This window comes from Giraffa tippelskirchi, chromosome 3 (genome assembly GCF_054371585.1).
Source record: "Giraffa tippelskirchi isolate mGirTip1 chromosome 3, T2T-mGirTip1v1.2.pri, whole genome shotgun sequence".
Classification (NCBI taxonomy): Eukaryota; Metazoa; Chordata; class Mammalia; order Artiodactyla; family Giraffidae; genus Giraffa; species Giraffa tippelskirchi.
The window spans coordinates 97,297,505-97,318,325 of record NC_137277.1 but is presented as its reverse complement, the minus strand read 5'-3'; the positions used below and the strand labels follow the sequence as shown (position 1 = coordinate 97,318,325).

General features: G+C 40.3%; 1 protein-coding gene across 1 annotated transcript in view; it reads left to right on the top strand.

Moving 5' to 3' along the window:
- LOC145540764 (uncharacterized) overlaps positions 1 to 19,413 on the top strand; it is a 170,072-nt gene extending 150,659 nt beyond the window's left edge. Inside the window, exon 5 of the transcript XR_014078536.1 lies at positions 19,173 to 19,413. The gene's annotated coding sequence lies outside the window, so the exon portion shown is untranslated. The remainder of the gene's footprint in view (positions 1 to 19,172) is intronic.
- Positions 19,414 to 20,821: the final 1,408 nt, after the last annotated feature.

Below are 20,821 nucleotides of genomic sequence, written 5' to 3'. Positions count from 1 at the left end.
TAGACAAATTCTTTACCATTTAACTTTTTACATTAAAATAATTATAGATTCATTAGATGTAGGAAAAAAGTAGTACTGAGAGATCTAGTGTACCCTATACTTTAACAAATACCTTTTATCATCAATAAAATTTTAGTCACTAACCCTCTAACTTTTCTAACATATTTCATGCCACACTATTTTCCTTCTCATAAACCTAAAGTAGAAAATACCATCCCTGAAAATGGCAGGGTGGAAAATTCCAGAGCTCCATCCATCATAAAATCAACTCATAGATAGTAATGGTTGCACAACAATGTGAATGTAATTAATGCCACTAAACACTTACTGCCAATTGTACACTAAACACTTGTTTAAATAGCAAGCTTTATTTACAAATGTTTTACCAAAATGGAAACAAAATTTTAATACATGAGAGAAAAAGAAGCAGCTAAGACACTGGCATAAATTGTCAGACTCAAGTTTTGCAAAACACTGGGTCTAGTCAAATGGTCACAACAACTGTGTCATTTTGTATTGCCTATCTACCATCCCTCTTTCCCCAGAGCAGCAACGGCCATGAAGATGGTAGCATGCACTCCTGATATACGTTGCTACTGGAAGAGGAAGCAATATAGACATTAGTCTGGAAGAATTGTGGTTGTGTGTATCAGGGTCTTTAGTGGCTCCTTAAAGGACCAGTACAACGGTGTGCCTTTGTTTTGCTCTACTCAGAGCATGCCCAGGGCTGGAGTGACTTCCCCAGATGGCATTTGCCAAAAGCATTTAAAAGCAAAAGAATTGATCACAGGAGCTTGAGGCAAGGGATAGCAATCAAGACAAACAACAGACAGCTTGAAAAGTCTGAGGAAGGAAGAGAAAAGGAAAGGAGATACAGAGGAGGATAGGGAATTTAGAAACTCCTACCTGCACTGGAGCATCTAAATCCCTATCCTCCTCTGGATCTCACAGCGTTGCAAAGAGTTGAACATGACTGAGGCATGTACATATATTGGGGAACTGAAAAGACCACACACATTCCCAAAGCTGAATGAATGTTCAGAAAGTCCTGAGAAGACCTTAAGTTTTCACCTCTAGCTGACCTTCAAACTCAGAGCAAGCAGGGAAAGGCAGAGCTATAAATGATGTGCCTAATTCTTTAAGACGTAACCCAAACCAGAACCAATCACCAATCAATAAAAACTGGAAAAGTTTGGAGCTTTTTTTTTTTTCTTTGCCTCCAGGCATTTCAGGAAATTCTGTCAAAGCACTGGGTGAACACCAAGCTAATAAAACACAGATTTCAGTACCTACACATGACAAAGAATACAGACTTTATATAAATAGTTTAGAAAAGTCACTAAATAAGCAAACAACAGCCCAAACGAAGCAGCATCAACAAAATGCAGAGAAGACAGAGAATCTGATTTTCAGAGTTGCCATACTATAATATTTGAAATGTCCAGTTTTCAGCTAAAAAAAAATATGAGGCACACAGAGAAACAAGAAAGTGAAGGACAACAAGATGGAAGAGGAGTAGGTGGATGTGGAGTACATCTCTCTCCACGGATACATAAGGAATATACTTTCAGACACAGAAGTGCATGCAGAACACCAGCTGAAAGTGGACAGGAGAACCTGACCAGAGGAAACCAGGTAAAACTTGGTAGGATGAAGGAACTAGGGAAAAAAACAGGAGTGTTAGCAGGACTGGACCTGCCCTCGGTGAGAGGGGGAACTGAAGAAGTTATCCGATCCCCCACATCGGGGCAATTGTCTGAGTGAGAGGAGAAACATTTAAGGCTGAGAGTGAAACAGCTGATCTGTGGCAGCCTAAGTGGAATGAGATTCAAAGTCCTTGCTGCAGTCGTACATACCCCAGACAGAGATGCAGGTCCCCTAGAAGGCACAGCGGCTGGCAGCTGGAGTTTAGAGATTATGGAGCAATCCCAGGGCAAGAGCTTCTGTTGACCACAGAGAGACAGATGGAGGGGTATGAGGGAGGAGACTGGTGGTAAATGCCAGCGGAGGAAAGCCGGGCAGCCATGGAAGCAAGACATTACTGCTGAGTCACACGTAGGGGATGGAGCCATCACCATAGCCTCTCTCTTCCCACATGCCAGCATCAGCAACTGAACAATAGAGAGGCTGGCCTGATGCACTGAACTACAGGGTAGGACCCCACCCAGGGTGCTCCTTTAAGTGACTGATGCCCCAAACTACAGAGAAGGACCCCAACCAGGGTGCCCATTTAAGTGTCTGATGCGCTGATCTACAGAGTAGGACACTAGCTGGGCGGGGGTGGGGGGGGCCCTCTATGTGCCTGATGCATAGAACAGCAGAGAAGGACCCCAGGCAAGAGAGCCCTCTAAGTGCCTGAACAGGTGGAGCTATGGAAAAAGACTGGCCAAAGAGATCTTCTGATCACCAGCTACAAGAGGCTTGAAAAAAAACTCTGCTAGGGCCATAACTCCTGCAGCAGAGGCAGTCCATGTCCCTGCACTCTTGGTGCCGCCAGGGTCCCCACAAGCCAAGCAGCTGCACCACCTTCACACTCAACCTTCAATGGGGCAGAGCTGTCACAAGCAAAAAAAAGTCTTGCGTCTATGCGGACAGGGTCACTTCGGTGGTGTCCAACTCTGTGACCCTGTAGACTGTGGCCTGCCACGTATCTCTGTCAGAGAGAGGTTCTCCAGGCAAGAATACTGGAGCGCATTGGCCAATGCTGGTTACCATACCAAGAGCACCAGATTTCCTGCTGCCCTAGCCGCCAACCCCCCTGAGTACCTGGTGCTGCCAGAATCCCTGCAACCCAAGCAGCTACACCACCTCCACCCATGGCCCTCACAGGAGCAGACCCAAGTACTCCAGGGCAGCCTCAGAAGCAAACCCCAGGGGATGACTCACATATAGAGGTGGAAATAAAACCACATTTGAAACCTAGGGGCAGTGTGGCTAAGGAAGAAGACCCAAAACCTTCCCACCAACTGTACAAACTGCAGATTAAATCCACATGATCAACCAGGCAGACTCTGTGTCTATGGAATATATAAAAGGACATTGAGAGCTCCCACAAAAGAAAATCCACTAGTTCTGATAGCTGTGGACACTGGAGGCAAGAATACACAGGAGTAGGACCAGATTAGAATCTGAACTGCCCCCACAGCAGGTCCAGAGACCAGCACAGGGTTGGAGGGCATCCTAGAGAGCTGAGGTGGACTGTGACTCCCAGTGAGGGAAAGGACTCTGACAGCAGTGACTCAAGAAAAACATTTATTATTCTTCTGTTGTGACTTCTTCTGTAGATTCTTTTGGATCTTTTTACTTTTTTGTTTTTCTCTTTCCCTTCCCCCTACCCCATAGTTGTCGATTTTATTGGCACTATGAAATCTAATTAAGCTTTTGATAAGCTTTTGAGCTTTCTTCCCCTCAGTCACATTTTTTTATTGTTGTTATAAACCTCTGCCTCTACATTGGGCTTTTGCTGTTCTGTGGAGTTTTCCTTTTTTTTTTTTTTTCCTTTCTTCTTCCTTTTTTTTCCCTCTCTTATTATTTTTAATTTTTTTAAACCTATTATTATTTTTCTACATTTATTCCTTTGTTTGCTTTTCCTACTGTTCTTTTCCCCTTGCAGTTAAACATTAATGAATATAAATCTTCTTTATCTACTTCTATTTAACCTTGCATATCTATTCTTTCTTTTCTTTCTTTCCTTTCCTCTCAACATATTTCTTAGCTTTGTTTTCATTGCTTTATTCCTCATTTGGCACCTTGCTTTAGTTTTGTTTTCCAGTCGTGCTTTAGTTAGTTTTGTTCTTAACTAGTAGATATACTTTTTTATTTCATTTGCTCATTGAGTCAATCTACTGTACTTTATTTTTGCTGATCTCTTTTAATTTTGCTTGTGAGTGTATATGTATATGTGTATGTTCCATTATTTTAATTATTATATGCCTGATTTTGTAACTGCCATTTGTCTGGGGTTTATCTTTGGTTTCTCGTTTATGAGTATTTGCTTTTATCTCACTTAATGCCATAACAAACCACTTGTGGAATCTTTGTTTTTGAACAGAGATCAAGCCCTGAGCCTTTGGAGTGGGATCATTGACTCCAAGACCTTAGATTACCAGAGAACTAACTCTAGGGAATATCAAATAGTGAGAAGTCACACTAAGGAAACCACTTGAATACAAGACCCGAAATTACCCAACCAACAGTAGCACACCGTGCAGGATGCCTCATCTAAACAACAAACAGAACAAAAATACAAACCAGATCATCATCAGACAGGATTACCACCTCACTCAGCCTTGTCTGTCAGAAGGGAAAAAAAAACCTCAGGACAAATCTCACCCTATACAAAGTTTACACAAACCACTCGACCAAACGTAGGAGGGCAGAAACCAAAAGGAAGAAAGAATTCAATTGTTGAAACCTGGGAAAAGGAGACCTCAAACACAATAAGTTAAAAAAAAAATAACAAAAAGGCAGAGAAATACTACGCAAGTGAAGGAACAAACTAGAAACATAGAAGTCCAATAAATGGAGAGGAAGTAGGCAAAGAATTCATAATAATAATGATAGTAAAGATGATCAAAATAATAATAATAATAATAGTAAAGATGATCAAAAACCTTGAAAACAAAATGGAGAAAATTCAAAAAGCATTTAACTGAGACCTAGAAGAATTAAAGAATAAACATACAGAGACAAACAACACAGTTACTGAAATTAAAAATACTCTAGAAGGAATCAATAGCAGAATATCTGAAGCAGAAGAATGAATCAGTGAGCTGGAAGACAAAATGGTGGAAATAACTTCTGAAGAGCAGAATAAAGTAAAACGAATGAAAAGAACTGAGGATAATCTCAGAGACCTCTGAGACCATATCAAATGTACCAACATTTGAATTATAGGGGTCCCAGAAGAAGAAGAGAAAAAGAAAGAATATAAGAAAATTTTTGAAGAGATTATAGTTAAAATTTTCCCCAACTTGGAAAAGGAAATAGTCAATCAAATCCAAGAGGCACAAAGAGTCCCTTACAGGATAAACCAAGGAAAAACACCACAAGACACACACCAATCAAACTAACAAAGACTAGACACAAAGAAAGAATATTAAAGGCAGCAAGGGAAAAGCAACAAGCAAAATACAAGGGAAATCCCATGCTCTTAACAGCTGATATTTCAGCAGAAACTCTGCGGGCCAGAGGGGAATGGCAGAATATATTTAAAGTACTGAAAAGGGAAAACCTACAACCAAGATTACTGTACCCAGCAAGAATCTCATTCAAAATTGATGGAGAAATAAAAAGCTTTTCAGACAAGCAAAAGTTAAGAGAATTCAATACCACCAAACCCAGCTTTACAACAAATGTTACAGAGACTTATATATTCAAGAAATACAAGAGAAGAAAAGATCTACAAAATCAACCACAAACAATTAAGAAAATGGCAATAGGAACATATGTATATCAATAATTACTTTAAATGCAAATAGATTAAATACTCCAACCAAAAGACTTGCAGACTGGCTGAATCGATAAAAAAAACAAGACCCATATATATGCTATCTACAAGAAACCCACTTCAGACCTCAAAACACATATAGACTTAAAGTGAGAGGATGGAAAAGTATATTCCATGCAAATGGGAAGCAAAAGAAAGCTGGAGTAGCATTCCTCATATCAGACAAAGTAGACCCTAAAATAAAGAAGATTACAAGAGATAAGGAAGGACACTACATAACAACCAAGGGATCAACCCAAGAGGAAGACATAACAATTGTAAATATCTATGCACCCAACATAAGAGCACCTCAGTACATAAGACAAACACTAACTGACATAGAAGGAGAAATTGACAGTAACACAGTAATAATAGGAGATTTTAACACCGACTCACACCAATGGACAGATCATTAAAACAGAAAATTAATCAGGAAAAAAAGCTTTAAATAATACGTAGCTCACTGATATCTTTAGGACATCCCATCCAAATGCAGAAAAATACACTTTCTTCTCAAGTGCACATGGAACATTCTCCAGGATAGGCCACATCCTGGGTCACAAATCAAATCTCAGTAAATTTAAGAAAATTGAAATCATATCAAGCATCTTCTTTGAACACACACTTTGAGATTAGATTTCAATTACAAGAAAAAAAAGTGTAAGAAACACAAACACATGGAGATTAAACAACACATTTCTAAATAACCAACAGGTTACTGAAGAAATCAAAAGGGAAATCAAAAAATTTCTACAAACAAATGACAATGAAAACACAACAACTCATAACCTATGGGATGCAGCAAAAGCAATTCTAAGAGAGAAGTTTACAGAAATACAGTCCCACCGAAAGAAACAAGAAAAAATAGAATAGATAACCTAACTTTACACCTAAAACAACTGGAAAAAGAAGGACAAAAAAAATTAGTAGAAGGAAAGATATCATAAAGATAAGAGCAGAAATAAGTGAAAAAGAAATGAAAGAAACAATAGTAAAGATTAATAAAACTAAAAGCTTGTTCTTTGAGACGATAAACAAAATTGACAAACCTTTAGCCAGACTCATCAAGAAAAAAACAGAGAAGAATCAAATCAACAAAATTAGAAATGAAAAAGGAGAGGTTACAACAGACAATGCAGAAATACAAAGGATTATAAGAAATTATTATGAACAACTATATGGCAATAAAGTGGATAACCTGGAAGAAATGAACAGATTCTTAGAAAAGTTCATTCTTCCAAGACTGAACCAGGAAGAAATAGAAATTATGAACAACCCAATTACAAGCACTGAAATTGAAACTGTGAACAAAATCTTCCCTCCAAAAAAGGCCAGGACCAGATGGCCTCACAGGAGAATTCTATTAAACATTTAGAGAGGAGCTAATGACTATCCTTCTAAAACTCTTTCAAAAAATTACAGAGGAAGGAGCACTTCCAAACTCATTCTATGAGGCCACCATCACCCTGATACCAAAACCAGACAAAGACAACACACAAAAAAGAACACTACAGGCCAATATCACTGCTGAACATAGATGCAAAAATCCTCAACAAAATCTTAGCAAACAGAATTCAGCAGCACATCAAAAAGCTCATACACCATGATCAAATTGGGTTTATTCCAGGGATGCAAGGATTCTTCAATATACATAAATCAATCAATGTGATACACCGTATTAACAAACTGAAAAATAAAAACCATATGATAATCTCAAAAAATACAGAAAAAGCCTTTGACAAAATTCAGCACCCATTTATGATTAAAGCTCTTCAAAAAATGGGCATAGAAGGAACCTGCCTCAACATAGTAGAGGCCATATATGGTAAACCTACAGCAAACATTATTCTCAATGGTGAAAAACTGAAAGCATTCTCCCTAAGATCAGGAACAACACAAAGGTGTCCACTTTCACCATTATTCAACATAGTTGGAACTCTTAGCTACAGCAATCAAAGAAGAAAAAGAAATAAAAGGAATCCAGATCACAAAAGAAGTAAAGCTCTCACTGTTTGCAGATGACATGATACTGTACATAGAAAACACTAAAGATAGTATCAGAAAATTACTAGAGCTAATCAGTGAATTTAGCAAAGTTGCAGGATACAAAATCAATACACAGAAGTCACTTGCCTTTCTATATACTAACCATGAAAAATCAGAAAGAGAAATTAAGGAAGCAATCTCATTCACCATTGAAACCAAAAGAATTAAATATCTAGGAATAAACTTACCTAAGGAGACAAAAGAACTGTACACAGAAAATTATGACACAAATGAAAGAAATCAAAGATGACATAAACAGATGGAGAGATATTTCATGTTCCTGGGTAGGAAGAATCAATATTGTGAAAATGAATATACTACCAAATACCATCTACAGATCCAATGTGATCCCTATCAAATTACCAATAGGATTTTTCACAGAACTAAAACAAAAAATTTCACAATTCATATGGAAACACAAAAGACCCTGAATAGCCAACACAGTTTTGAGAAAAAGAATCGAGCTGAAGAAATCAGCCTTCTTGACTTCAGATTATACTACAAAGGTGCAGTCATCAAGACAGTATGGTAGTGACAAAAACAGAAATATAGACCAATGGAGCAAGATAGAAAGTCCAGAAATAAACCCATGCACCTATGGGTACCTTATTTTTGACCAAGGAAGCAAGAATACACAGTGGGGCAAAGACAGCCTCTTCAATAAATGGTGCTGGGAAAACTGGACAGCTCCATGTAAAAGAACGAAATTAGAATACCTCCTAGCACCATACGCAAAGATAAACCCAAAATGGATTAAGACCTAAATGTAAGACCAGAAACTATAAAACTCTTAGGAGAAAACATAGGCAGAACACTCAATGACATAAATCAAAGCAAGATCCTCTATGACCCACCTCCTAGAGTGATGGAAATAAAAGTAAACAAGTGGGACCTGATTAAACTTAAAAGCTTTTGCACAGCAAAGGAAACTATAAGCAAGGTGAAAACAACCCTCAGAATGGAAGAAAATAATAGCTAATGAAACAAAGGACAAAGGATTAATTTCCAAAATATACAAGCAGCTCATACAACTCAATACCAGAAAAACAAAAAACTCAATCAAAAAGTGGGGAAAAGACCTAAACAGACATTTCTCCAAAGAAGACATACAGATGGCTAACAAACACATGAAAAGATGTTCAACATCACTCATTATTAGAGAAATGCAAATCAAAACTACAATGAGATATCACCTCACACCAGTCAGAATAGCCCTCATCAAAAAGTCTACAAACAATAAATGCTGGAGAGGGTGTGGAGAAAAGGGAACACTCTTGCACTGTTGATGGGGATGTAAATTGATACAGCCACTGTGGAAGACGGTATGGAGATTCCTTAAAAAAATAGGAATAAAACCACCATATGACCCACTTTCCCACTCCTAGGCATATATCTTGAGGAAACCAAAATTGAAAGAGGCACATGTATCCCATTGTTCACTGCAGCACTATTTACAATAGCTAGAACATGGAAGCAACCTAGATGTCCATTGACAGATGAATGGATAATGAAGTAGTGGTACATATAAAGAATGGAATATTATTCAGCCATAAAAAGGAACGCATGTGAGCCAGTTCTGATCAGGTGGATGAAACTAGAGTCTACTATACAGATTGAAGTAAGTCAGAAAGAGAAAGATAAATATCATATTCTAACACATATATATGGAATCTAGAAAATGGTACCAAAGAATTTATTTACAGGGTCACAATGGAGAAACATACATAGAGAACAGACTTATGGACATGAGGAGAGGGGAAGAAAGGGTGAGATGTATGGAAAGAGTAACATGAAAACTTATATTACCATATGTAAAATAGATAGTCAATGGGAATATGCTATATGGCTCAGGAAACTCAAACAGGGGCTCTGTATCAACCTAGAGGGAGGGTATGGGAAGGGAGATGGGAGGGAGGTTCAAAAGGGAGGGCATATATGTATACCTACCGCTGATTACTGTTGAGGTTTGACAGAAAACAAGAAAATTCTGTAAAGCAATTATTCTTCAATTAAAAAATAAATTAATTAATTTTAAAAAAGAAACAAGAAAACATGGCCACTCACTGGGGGGGGAGGGAATTAATAGATGCTGTCCCCATGGAATCACAAGCATTGGACTTGCTAGACAAAGATTTTCAATAAACTACATTTAATATGCTGAAAGGGATTAAGGATATCATGGACAAAGAATTAAAGGAAACTTGGAGAATAATATTCCACAAAATTAATGTACAGATTCAATGCAATCCTTATCAAAATCCCAAGAGCATTTTTTTGCAAACATAAAAACGTTGACCTTAAAATGTATACAGAATTGCAATAGTCAAAATCATCTGAAAAAATGAAAGTAAAGGTGAATGACTCATATTTCCCACTTTCAAAACTGCCACAAAGGCAGCAGCAATTGAAATTGTGTGGTACTGATGAAAGCATAGTCATATGATCAACAGACTAGAACTGAGAGTGAAGTATAAATGGATTAATATACAGTGAATTGATTTCTTACAAAGATGGACACCATCATACCGTATGCAAAAATTAAAATGGATCTAAGACCTAAATGTAAGAGCTAAAACTATTACATTCTCAGAAGAAACCTTAGGGAAAAATCTTATCGACCTTGGATTTGGCAATGGATCTTAGATATGACACCAAAAAACTGCAAAGTACAACAGTAACAAAATTAATTAGACTTTATAAAAAGTTAGTGTTTGTGCATCAAAAGATACTATCAAGATAGTGAAGATATCAAGAGAGTGAAAAGATAACACACAAAAAGGGAGCAAATATTTTCAAATCCTATCTTTAGTAAGAGTCTATCACCAAAATACATAAAAAGTTCTGACAACTCAACAACAAGAAGGCAATCCATTAAAATATAGGTAGAGGACTTGAATAGACAATACTCTAAAGAAGATATACAAATGGTCAACAAGGACGTGAAAAGATACTCAACTAGATCACCAATCATTAGGGAAATACAAATCAAAACGATAATAAGACATCATTTCACACCCAGTGGGATGGTTATAATTTTTTTTAAATGGAAAATAACAAGTGTTGGAGTGGCTGTGGAGAAATTGGAATCAACTTACGTTGCCAATGGAATGTCAAATAGTACAATCATGGTGGGAAACAATTTTCAGTTCCTCAAAAAGTTAAGCATAGAATTACGGTATGGCCCAGCTATTCCACTCTTAATTATACAATCAGAGAATTGAAAACAGGTATTCAAACAAAAATGGGTACATAAATGTTCAGTGCAGCACCACTCACAATGGCAAAAAAATGGAAATAATCCAAACTTCCATCAAGTCTTAAATAGATAAATATGTTGTGATATATCTGTACAATGGAATAGTATCCATCCATGCAAAGTGGGGATTCCCTTGAGGTTCAAAGGGTAAAGAGTCTGCCTGCAATGTGGAAGACCTGAGTTCGATCCCTGGTCGGGAAGATTCCCTGGAGAAGAAAATGGCAACCCACTCCAGTATTCTTGCCTGGAAAATCCCATGGACAGAGGAGGCTGGTGGGCTACAGGGCTATAGTCCACAGAGTCGCAAAGGGTCAGACATGACTGAGTGACTTCACTTTGACTTTCATGCAAAGGAAAGTGGTACTGATATATACTACAACATGGATGGATCTCAAAAACATTATACCAAGTGGAAGAACCTGGACATATAAGGTCACATAATATATGACTTCATTTAAATGACATATCCAGAATAGGTAAATCAATAGAAACAGAAAATACAGGTTGCCAGGGGTTGGGGAGAAAGTGGAGTAGACAGTGATTGCTTAATGGGTACAGGGTTTCTCTTTTGGATGATGATAAGTTCTGGAACCAAATAATGATGATGGTGCGCAACATTGTAAATGTGCTAAATGCCACTGAATTGTATGTACAAAACTTTAAAATGGTTTGCTTTGGTACTTCCCTGGTGGTGATGGTCCAGTGGTTAAGAATCCACATTCCAGTGCAGGGGACCTGAGTTCAGTCGCTGCTTGGGAAACGAAAGTCCCACAGGCCACAGGGCAACTAAGCCTGTGTGCCACAATTACTGAAGCCACGTGTTCCAGAACCTGCATGAATCAACGAAGATCCCACAGGCCACAGGGCAACTAAGCCTGTGTGCCACAATTACTGAAGCCACGTGTTCCAGAACCTGCATGAATCATCGAAGATCCCACAGGCCACAGCTAAGGCCCAACACAGGCAAATAAACAAATATTTCAAAAAGAAGAAAGAAAAAGACACATTATAATAGATAAATAAATAAATAGTTTGTTTTATGTCATGTGAAATTTGTCTCAATTAAAAAGAAAACCCAGGGCTTCCACGGTGGCTCAGTGGTAAAGAATCCACCTGCCACCAGAGATTCGAGTTTATCCTTGGGTCAGGAAGATCCCCTGGAGTAGGAAATGGTAACCCACTCCAGTATTCTTGTCAGGAAATCCCATGAATGGAGGAGCCCAGTGGGCTACAGTCCATGGGGTAGCAAAAGAATCAGACACGACTTAGCTACTAAACAACAGCTCAGTGTGTATACAAAAGTGTATATGTGCAGCATCTTTGAATAAACAGTTCACGAAAAACTACAAACAAAACCTGAAGCAGCTTCCTCTTGTGTTGTCTGCAGAATAAAGCACAAATCCCTCACTTAATCCGGCATTCACTCCTTTTCATCATCTGGCCCTATGTCTCTCCAACCTCATCTTCCACATCCCAATCTCACCAGAGACGTACTAATCACTTGACTCTTCCACACTCTCACTCACCTCCTTGTCTTTTTACATGACATGTCCTTTCTTTTGCTTTCTCTTGCTTGGCTAACTCTTACTTCTACTTTAAGATTCTGCTCCTTGATTTACCTTCTGCAGGAAGCATTTCCTAATTCCCTTCCCCAATCTTATTCCTTTGCTGTAGTTGGAGTATGGATTTATAACCATGGGCTCCCACAACACCCTTTGCATACTGCATTTGTCACACTACCTTCTAGTTATCTCCCCTTCTAAACTGTGAGATTCTCAAGAGCAGAGATTGTGCCAGAAATAGCTCCTGGCAGTGGTCCTGGCACAGAGCACATGCTCACAAAGTGTTGAATTGTTCAACTGGATCACAACTTTCTCCAGCATGATTTTTGCTCATGTGCTTCCTTGTTTGGGCACCAGTCTTCCTCTGTTTCTTTCCTTCAACCTTTACTTCAAACTGAAGTGCGTGCTAAGTCACTTCAGTTGTGTCTGACTCTTTGTGACCCTATGGACAGTAGCCCGCCAGGCTCCTCTGTCCACAGGATTCTACAGGCAAGAATACTGGAGTGGGTTGTTGTGCTCTCCCATAGGGGATCTTCCTGACCCAGGAATCGAGCCCATGTCTCTTACACCCCCTGCATTGGCAGGCAGGTTCTTTACCATTAGTGCCACCTGGGAAGCCCTCTTTACTTCAGACCACAGTCTAACCTAGTCAGTGCCCTCACCCTTGTAGGCCATTGTTTACCAGGAGCCCCAGGAGAGTGTGGGACTGTATCCTGACACATACACGACCTCTGGAGAAACAGCTCAGCAGTCACACCTTTTTTCTGGTGGATCGGAAATTCCATCTTTATTCAATAGTATACAAGGGGAGGAACATAAGGGTCTTGGAGTCAGAACAAAGTTCAAGTTCCTGCACCATTCACTTGTGCAATTTGGTCAAGTCACTTATGCCATATGGGATTCTTTTTCCTCATCTATAAAACAGGGATGAAAATAACTGCTCTGTGTTATTTACAAAGTTGAGGATTAAAATGAAATCGAACAATGTGTTCATGTAGATTTTGTTTTCTAAATGTTAGAGACCTCAAAATTTTTCAAATCCATTCATGATAGATTGAGAATAAACCAAAATTGATCACCTTCCCAGTCGTGATCAGCAACTTTTCACAGAATACATATAAACAGATAAAAATTCTAAGATGATATACCAACTACATATTCATTGTCTCCCTAAGCTTCCCACGTGTCATAATGGTAAAGAATCCACCTGCCAATGCAAGAGACGGAAGAGACATAGGTTCAATCTCTGAGTCAGAAAGATCCCCTGGAGGAGGAAATGGCAACCCACTCCAGTATTCTTGCCCAGAGAATCCCATGGACAGAGAAACCTGATGGGCTATGGTCCACAGGGTCTCAAGGAGTCAGACATGACTGAAGCGACTTAGCACACAGGCAGCATGTCTCCCTAAGGCAGCATTATTGAGACTTATTCTTAGAGGAATGTTACAAAGAGTCTCTGTCCCACATATTTGACTAACTGGGTCTATTGGAATGAGCTGGATTCTGGTTTATCACGATATACTCATACGTGATCTATGATATCATTGTTAGGAAATGAGACAGTGTGGGGCAGTCACGTCCATGCTCATCACTATGGAAGCTGCTTAAACTCCCAGATTTGATCATATTGTTTTAAATATCCCAATAAATAGCTCCCTGGCTTGAGACTGGAATTAAAATTCTTCAGTAATGGAGTTGCTTGATTTTACATGATATGGAAAATATTGCTATATATTTTTCCAATGAGCTATATTTTTTAAATGCTATTCTTGCACTAGGTCTGATACACAGAGTGCCTGATGAACTATGGACAGAGGTTTGTAACATTCTACAGGAGACAGGGATCAAGACCATCCCCATGGAAAAGAAATGCAAAAAAGCAAAATGGCTGTCTGAGGAGACCTTACAGATAGCTGGGAGGAGAAGAGAAGCCAAAAGCAAAGGAAAATAGGAAAGATATTCCCATCTGAATGCAGAGTTCCAAAGAATAGCAAGGAGAGATAAGAAAGCCTTCCTCAGGGATCAATGCAAAGAAATAGAGGAAAACAACAGATTGGGAAAGACTAGAGATCTCTTCAAGAAAATTAGAGATACCAAGGGAACATTTCATGCAAAGATAGGCTCGATAGAGGACAGAAATGGTATGGACCTAACAGAAGCAGAAGATATTAAGAAGAGGTGGCAAGAATACACAGAAGAACTGTACAAAAAAGATCTTCATGACCCAGATAATCATGATGGTGTGACCACTCACCTAGAGCCAGACATCCTGGAATGTGAAGTCAAGTGGGCCTTAGAAAGCATCACTATGAACAAAGCTAGTGGAGGTGATGGAATTCCAGTTGAGCTATTTCAAATCCTCAAAGGTGATGCTGTGAAAGTGCTGCACTCGATATGCCAGCAAATCTGGAAAACTTGGCAGTGGCCACAGGACTGGAAAAGGTCAGTTTTCGTTCCAATCCCAAAGAAAGGCAATGCCAAAGAATGCTCAAACTATGCACAATTGCACTCATCTCACATGCTAGTAAAGTAATGCTCAAAATTCTCCAAGCCAGGCTTCAGCAATACGTGAACCATGAACTTCCAGATGTTCAAGCTGGTTTTAGAAAAGGCAGAGGAACCAGAGATCAAATTGCCAATATCCGCTGGATCATCGAAAAAGCAAGAGAGTTCCAGAAAAACATCTATTTCTGCTTTATTGACCATGCCAAAGCCTTTGACTGTGTGGATCACAATAAACTGTGGAAAATTCTGAAAGAGATGGGAATACCAGACCATCTGACCTGTCTCTTGAGAAACCTGTATGCAGGTCAGGAAGCAACAGTTAGAACTGGACATGGAACAACAGACTGGTTCCAAATAGGAAAAGGAGTATGTCAAGACTTAATATTGTCACCCTGTTCTTTTAACTTATATGCAGAGTACATCATGAGAAATGCTGGGCTGGAAGAAACACAAGCTGGAATCAAGATTGCTGGGAAAAATATCAATAACCTCAGATATACAGATGACACCACCCTTATGGCAGCAAGTGAAGAAGAACTAAAGAGCCTCTTGATGAAAGTGAAAGAGGAGAGTGAAAAAGTTAGCTTAAAGCTCAACGTTCAGAAAACTAAGATCATGGCATCTGGTTCCATCACTTCATGGGAAATAGATGGGGAAACAGTGGAAACAGTGTCAGACTTTATTTTTTGGGGCTCCAAAATCACTGCTTTGGCTCCATCCCATCATTCTTTCTGGAGTTATTTCTCCACTGATCTCCAGTAGCATATTGGGCACTTACTGACCTGGGGAGTTCATCTTTCAGTGTCCTATCTTTTTGCCTTTTCATACTGTTCATGGGGTTCTCAAGGCAAGAATACTGAAGTGGTTTGCCATGCCCTTCTCCAGTGGACCACATTCCGCCAGACCTCTCCACCATGACCCATCCGTCTTGGGTGGCCCCACATGGCATGGCTTAGTTTCATTGAGATAGACAAGGCTGTGGTCCATGTGATCAGATTAGCTAGTTTTCTGTAATTTTAGTTTCAGTGTGTCTGCCCTCTAATGCCCTCTCGCAACACCTACCATCTTACTTGGGTTTCTCTTACCTTGGACGTGGGGTATTTCTTCACGGCTGCTCCAGCAAAGTGTGGACAAGAATCCCTTCTTGTGGACAAGAAGACCTGTCTCTTGAGAAACCTGTATGCATGTCAGGAAGCAACAGTTAGAGTGGACATGGAACAACAGACTGGTTCCAAAGAGGAAAAGGAGTGCGTCAAGGCTATATATTGTCACCCTGCTTATTTAACTTCTATGCAGAGTACATCATGACAAACTTCCAGCTGGGCTGGAAGAAACACAACCTGGAATCAAGATTGCTGGGAGAAATATCAATAACCTCATATATGCAGATGACACCACCCTTACGGCAGAAAGTGAAGAAGAATTAAAGAGCCTCTTGATGAAAGTGAAAGAGGAGAGTGAAAAAGTTGGCTTAAAGCTCAACGTTCAGAAAACTAAGATCATGGCATCTGGTCCCATCACTTCATGGGAAATAGATGGGGAAACAGTGGAAACAGTGTCAGACTTTATTTTTGGGGGCTTAAAATCACTGCTGATGGTGATTGCAGCCATGAAATTAAAAGATACTTACTCCTTGGAAGGAAGGTTATGGCCAACATAGATAGCATATTTAAAAGCAGAGACATTACTTTGCCAGCAAAAGTCCGTCTAGTCAAGGCTATGGTTTTTCCAGCGGTCATGTATGGATGTGAGGGTTGGACGGTAAAGAAAGCTGAGAGCCGAAGAATTGATGCTTTTGAACTGTGGTGTTGGAGAAGACTCTTGAGAGTCCCTTGGACTGCAAGGAGATCCAATCAATCCATCCTAAAGGAGATCAATACTGGGTGTTCATTGGAAAGACTGATGTTGAAGCTGAAACTCCAATATTTTGGCCACCTCATGTGAAGAGTTGACTCATTGGAAAAGACCCCAATGCTGGGAAGGATTGGGGGCAGGAGGAGAAGTGGACGACAGAGGATGAGATGGTTGGATGGCATCACTGACTAGATGGATATGGGTTTGGGTAGACTCCAGGAGCTGGTGATGGACAGAGAGGCCTGGCGTGCTGCAATTCATGTGGTCGCAAAGAGTCAGACACGACTGAGCAACTAAACTGAACTCAACTGAAAATCACTGCTAATGGTGATTGCAGCCATGAAATTAAAAGACGCTTACTCCTTGGAAGGAAGGTTATGACCAACCTAGATAGGATATTTAAAAGCAGAGATGTTACTTGCCAACAAAGATCCATCTAGTCAAGGGTATGGTTTTTCCAGTGGTCATGTATGGATGTGAGAGTTGTATGGTGAAGAAAGCTGAGCTCTGAAGAATTGGTGTTTTTGAACTGTGGTGTTGGAGAAGACTCTTGAGAGTCCCTTGGACTGCAAGGAGATCCAACCAGTCCATCCTAAAGGAGATCAGTCCTGGGTGTTCATTGGAAGGTCTGATGTTGAAGCTGAAACTCCAATACTTTGGCCACCTCATGCGAAGAGTTGACTCATTGGAAAAGACCCTAATGCTGGGAAGGATTGGGGGCAGGAGGAGAAGTGGATGACAGAGGATGAGATGGTTGGATGGCATCACCGACTCGATGGACATGGGTTTGGGTAAACTCCGGGAGTTGGTGATGGACAGGGAGGCCTGGCGTGCTGCGATTCACGGGATCGCAAAGAGTTGGACATGACTGAGCGACTGAACTGAACTGAACTGAACTTGCACTGAAATACTTTATGACCCCATTTTGCAGCTCCCACTAGTGATACCTCAAAGGTCACTTTAACCTGTCTCTTCATCATAGAAACTTAGTGTCAACTAAAATTTCCTACACAAAGTCCAAGACTATAAGCCTCTCTGAGATATTAACATAAAGAACCAGTGAGTAAGTTTTCACATCATTAACAGTGATTATGGAGAATATGCTAATTGCCTAGCGAAGACCAGAATGTGCAGCTTTGTACTGTTTTCTAGCAGTGAATTCGTATCAACAGAGACCAACAGGCAGACAGGGAGGTCTGAAAATATGTTCATCTGTGTCATGCTCTACTCTTGTGTGGCAGAAAATACAAAAACCAACTGGAAAAGATAAGTACTATGCTGCATGCTTTAGAATTCTTCAGCGAGGTTGTTAGTGAAGATGCATTGTGAGGATTTATAGTGAAGAAAGGAAATAAATACCTGATTTAACTTATTTAAAATATATATAACATATACACTGTGCTCTGTTGTCATGGTCTGTTGTTCTGACGTTTACCTTGTGGCTCAGCTGGTAAAGAATCCGCCTGCAATGCGGGAGACCTGGGTTTGATGCCTGGATTGGAAAGATCCCCTGGAGAAGGGAAAGGCTACCCACTTCAGTATTCCGGCCTGGAGAATTTCATGGACTGTATAGTTGTTGTTCTGAAGTGTAGTTGTGCTGGTTAGTTTTTCTTCATCCCTGTTCTACCCTAGGGCATCCCTGGTAGCTCAGCTCGTAAAGAATCCACCTACAACACAGGAGACCCCAGTTCGATTCCTGGGTCAGGAAGGTCCCCTGGAGAAGGAATAAGCTACCCACTCCAGTATTCTTGGGCTTCCCTGGTGGCCCAGATGGCAAAGAATCCTCCTGCAATGTGGGAGACACAGTTTGATCCCTGAGTTGGGAAGATCCCCCAGAGGAGGGCATGATAACCCACTCCAGTATCCTTGCCTGGAGAATCCCCATCGACAGAGGAGCCTGGTGGGCTATATCCATGGGGTCGCAAAGAGCTGGACACGACTGAGCGACTATGCGCTACAGTTCTACCCTATTCTCTGCTTTGCCCTTTGCCCTGGGAGGCTGATTGGATTGACTGCATCATCAGCTGCCTGGCCCTCTGGCTTCCAGGTGGCTCTGACCCATAGGAGTCACTGGCTGAGGTCAAAGGGCAGGGAAAGACTGATGTCTATTCCCCTGCCCTCTCCGCACTCAGGGTTCTGGCAGTGCTGCTTTCCTGGCAGCCCCTCTTCCATGCCTGCGGCTCTCCTCAGACTCATAATCCTGTTCCCAGCTGAGGGCGCCTTCTGTTTCTTGTGGCTGACTGACACAATAGTCACCTGCTCATGACTGAAAAAATGTGTGATTAAAAGATATATTGCTTAGGTGATTCCATTTCTTACTCTAGCGTGTCTTCCACTGAACGACCCCTCGGCTAAAACTTGTAGTATTGAAAGGAGATTGTAAGAGTTGAGAAGGGCAACGATAGAAATTTTCAGTTATGTTTTGCCCATTCATTGATTCATTGACTTTTGCCCATTTCAGAAAGATCACGAGCTTTGGTGGAACAACAGAAACTTCCTCCTGGAGATTGTTTTATACATTGATGATTAGACTTCACCGGGAACAAGTGTCTGAAGCTGCTCCTCTCATTACTCCTGCAAATGACCTCCTCAGGAAAGAGCTGAGCCACTGTGGCTCAATTCCATCCAACTCAATAAGGCTGTTTCAAATATCCCTGATGGTTCAATGGTGTCATTGAATAAAAAGGGAGTGTATATCTAGGGAGGCTTGTTTGGCCATGTGTTATGTGTTATCTGTGTCAGATTTTACTTGTTTGAAAACACTTTGGATTCTCTCGCGATGATTATTGGTGCAGAACCATATTTTCAAAAAGACTCTTTAATTCTTGGCAGTAAAAGTAGTTCACCTGATCTCTGCACATTTTTCAAAATGGTTTGAGTTGCCTAATTATTTGCACCATCTCACCCTTCCCTTTCCAGATCCTGAATGCTCGTAGCAGATCCTACAAGCCTGTGGATGATGTTGTCTGTCACGTCTAAGTGACAATTCTAAGAGCCTTTCTCTGGAAAGGCAGATTCTTCTGGGAGTTAAAAGTAATAAATGCCAAAAAATTGTTTTTCAGATGTTTGAGGTTTAAAAAAACACAGGATGTGCACTGACAGGTAGCACCATGTTCATTTTTAAGCTGTCCTTATGTTATCATAAATTTGCCTGAAACACTGCCTTATGTTACTTTGCCTTTCTGTTTGCCTACATTTCTGTGCAGAATTCTTAGGACTCCAGACTTTTTAAAGACCCTTTTAAAAATAACCACCAACAAAAAAAAGATGTAAAAACCAAAATTTTTTTCAAGGCCTCAGGCCATTGCATTCAGGTAGGAGCAAAGAATTTCAGTTGAGGTTCAAAAGTAACAAGGTTTATAGGAAGTTCAAACATAGCCCAGTACTACCTGCTTGAAAATTTCTTCGTATAGATGCCCTTACTGTCCTTCTCATTGTATTAAAATAGTTTAAATAAAAATGGGTGAAGTGGTTTGGGTTTTGGTGTTTTTGTTTTAAATAAAGTCAATTACTTTAAAAAGAAAAAAGAGAAGAAAGAAAGAAAGCAGAGAAGGAGCTTGGAGCCTTAGCTCAGCATCGCGGTGCTGGCCTAGGAGACATCGCCCAGGTAGGGACTGTGGTGGTAGGTGCTGCTAAGAGGCGTCCATCATAGGAGGGTCCTGGATAAGGAGGAATCTGGGCGAAAAAAGGATGGGTGGGGACTCATTTGACAGTGACTCTAAAAATAAAAATAATTTAAGATATAAATTATCTCTACAATATCAATTGTATTCAGAGCCACAAACAGTGGTGTCATTGTGGTGAATAGCTGTTCTCAGCTCTGGGCTGGCAAAAGCCAGATTTTTGGAGGCTGATGGTTTGAGTCAGTAGGTACTCTCTGGGTTTCTGCAGTAACCATGGAGTCCGTTGAGCCCCTCCTGCCTCAGAGGGTCAGAAGACAACACTTAACGCAATCCTCGCTCTATCTTGAGTTCACCATTAACAGTGCCAGCAGTATAACAAGAGAGAAGTAAGAAGCACCACCCCAGCTCTTAGGAACCCCTAAGAAGTCAGAAATAATCCAGACAAAGTGAGCCCACAAGAGCTGGGTCCATACAGAAAGAATGTTTC